The sequence below is a fragment of the Triticum aestivum genome, chromosome 5B, assembly GCF_018294505.1.
Source record: "Triticum aestivum cultivar Chinese Spring chromosome 5B, IWGSC CS RefSeq v2.1, whole genome shotgun sequence".
Taxonomy (NCBI): domain Eukaryota; kingdom Viridiplantae; phylum Streptophyta; class Magnoliopsida; order Poales; family Poaceae; genus Triticum; species Triticum aestivum.
Window position 1 is genome coordinate 69,038,862 of NC_057807.1, and position 3,298 is coordinate 69,042,159.

Genomic DNA, 3,298 nt, shown 5'->3' on the forward strand with positions numbered 1-3,298 from the left:
TAGTTTTCTGATAGGGTGTTGATGCTCCACTTTATTTGTGTTAAACCATGCTACGTTCAGGTCCAAGGGGCGCACCACGCACCGGTTCAGTTGAGATATGTTTCGGTATAGGTTGGTTAGAGTATATGGTTGTAATCTTCTCATGTATATCTTATCTATACTTTCCGTGTACCTCAAGATGTAATCTCAAACGACCTTGTATGCTTATCAGGGATATGCCCCTGCCTATATTAACACGAAACCGTCGCCTCAAGAGAGGTACGACGTTCTCCGCTATTTCACATGGTATACAGAGCCACCTCTATCCATCGCATCTAGCAAAACTCATCCACCGCCAGCCATGTCGTCCTCCTCCAGCACCGGCCAGGGTTCCCTTGGGCAGGTTGCAGAAAAGCTCACCCGCACCAACTACGTCTTGTGGCGTGCGCAGGTGACACCGCAGCTGAGAGGGGCTGGCCTCTTCGGTTATGCCGACGGCTCCATGCCGGAACCCGTCAACATCCTCATCACGAAGGACAAAGACGGGAAAGAAGAACAAACACCGAACCCTCTCCATCCGATCTGGTTCAGAGAAGGGCAGCAGGTACTTGGATACTTGCTCAATACTCTTACCAAAGAGGTCCTCGTGCACGTCACCTCCATCGCCACGCCGCACGAGCTCTGGGCGGCCCTCGCCCACATGTTCTCATTGCAGTCTCGAGCTCGCGTCAACAACATCCGGGTTGCTCTCTCCACGGCGCAGAAGGGGACGCAATCTGTTGCTACCTACTTCGCCCAGATGAGAGCACTCGCCGATGAGCTCGCAGCCGCCGGAAAGCCCATCGATGACGATGAGCTTGTCTCCTACATCACCGCCGAACTCAACATGGAGTACCAGCCCCTCGTCTCCGCCAACGACGCGCGCACCGACACCATCAGCATCGATGATCTCTACGCTCAGATGAGCAACTTTGATCAGCGCCTTGCCCTCTACAACAACAACTCGGGCGGGGGCTTCAAGTCGTCTGCTAACGCGGTCTCTCGCGGCGGCGGTCGCGGCGGTGGTGGCTCTCGCTACCGTGGACCTCCGCGCGGCAAGGGCAAGCCGCCATCTGGCGGAAACAGCAGCGGCGGCAACTCCTCTCGCGGTGGCGGTGGCGGCGGGCGGCCCTCCAACAACAACAACGGGGCCGCCGTGGTGGCAGGCCTCGCGCCAACCCTGATGCGCCGCGATGCCAAATCTGCGGCAAGCTTGGCCACACTGCCCGTGACTGCTGGTATCGCTATGAAGACGATGGCGAGTCCTCACAAGATGAGAAAGGTTGCAGGTGCTGCTGATGGCTCCTATGGCATCGACACGAACTGGTATGTGGACAGTGGCGCAACTGACCACATCACAAGCGAGCTGGAAAAGGTGACAGTTCGTGAGAAGTACCGTGGGCAAGACCAAGTTCACACTGCCAACGGAGAAGGTATGAGCATTAGCCACGTTGGTCATTCAGTGCTTAAAACCCTCCATAGAAATATTCGTCTAAGAAATTTTTTGCATGTCCCTAGTGCTTCGAAAAATCTCCTTTCAGTTCATCGCATTGCCATTGACAACCATGTATTCCTTGAGTTTCATCCGTTTTTCTTTTTGATCAAGGATCAGGTCACGAAGAAAATTTTGTATCGAGGTAGATGCGTTCGAGGGCTGTACCCGTTGATTCCGGAGCTTAGGAGATTGAATAAACAAACCTATGGTGTCACCAAAGTCTCTTCAACACGGTGGCATGATAGATTAGGGCATGCATCTTTTTCCTTAGTTGAACATTTGCTTAAAAAGAATAAGCTCCCGTTTGTTGGTGAGCGAGATCGTGAAACAATTTGTGATTCATGTCAGTGTGCTAAAAGTCATCAACTACCTTATCCTGTGTCTACAAGTATTTCCACCAAACCTCTTGAGCTCATCTTTTCCGATGTTTGGGGTCCTGCCCCTAAATCAGTTGGCAGACATACTTACTACGTAAGATTCATCGATGACTATAGCAAGTACACGTGGATCTTGTTGGGGAACGTTGCAGAAAACAAAAAAAATTCTACGGTTTCACCAAGATCCATCTATGAGTTCATCTAGCAACGAGTAATTAGATGCATCTACGTACCTTGTAGATCGCGAGCGGAAGCGTTCAAAGAACGGGGATGATGTAGTCGAACACGACGTGATCCAAATCACCGGAGATCCTAGTACCGAACGGACGGCACCTCCGCGTTCAACACACGTACGGAACAGCCACGTCTCCTCCTTCTTGATCCAGCAAGGGGAGAGGAGAGGTTGAGGGAGATGGCACCAGCAGCAGCACGACGGCGTGGTGTTGATGGAGCTGCAGTACTCCGGCAGGGCTTTGCCAAGCGCTATGGAGGAGGAGGAGGTGTTGGAGAGGGAGAAGGAGGCAACCAAAGGCATGGGATGAAAGCCCTCCTTCCCCCACTATATATAGGAGGGCCAAGGGAGGGGGGGCGCCGGCCCTAGGAGATCCAATCTCCTAGGGGGGCGGCGGCCAAGGGGGGTTTCCCTCCCCCCAAAGGCACCTAGGAGGTGCCTTCCCCTCCTAGGACTCTTTCCCCTTGTAACCCGAGGCGCATGGGCCTCTTTGGGGTTGGTGCCCTTGGCCCATGTAGGCCAAGGCGCACCCCCTACAACCCATGTGGCCCCCAGGGACAAGTGGCCCCACCCGGTGGACCCCCGGGACCCTTCCGGTGGTCCCGGTACAATACCGATAACCCCGAAACTTGTCCCGATGCATGAAACAGGACTTCCCATATATAAATCTTTACCTCCGGACCATTCCGGAACTCCTCGTGACGTCCGGGATCTCATCCGGGACTCGGAACAACATTCGGGTTACTGCATATACATATCCCTACAACCCTAGCGTCACCGAACCTTAAGTGTGTAGACCCTACGGGTTCGGGAGACATGTAGACATGACCGAGATCGCTCTCCGGTCAATAACCAACAGCAGGATCTGGATACCCATGTTGGCTCCCACATGCTCCACGATGATCTCATCGGATGAACCACGATGTCGAGGATTCAAACAACCCCATATACAATTCCCTTTGTCAATCGATATGTTATTTGCCCGAGATTCGATCGTCGGTATCCCAATACCTCGTTCAATCTCGTTACCGGCAAGTCACTTTACTCGTACCGTAATGCATGATCCCGCGACCAGACACTTGGTCACTTTGAGCTCATTATGATGATGTATTACCGAGTGGGCCCAGCGATACCTCTCCGTCATGCGGAGTGACAAATCCCAGTCTTGATCCATGT

The 3,298-nt window shown here is 53.2% G+C and overlaps 1 pseudogene; it reads left to right on the forward strand.

Annotated features, from left to right (window-relative positions):
• The first annotated feature begins 817 nt into the window (after nt 1-817).
• Nucleotides 818-956, forward strand: LOC123118177 (uncharacterized; annotated as a pseudogene).
• Nucleotides 957-3,298: the final 2,342 nt, after the last annotated feature.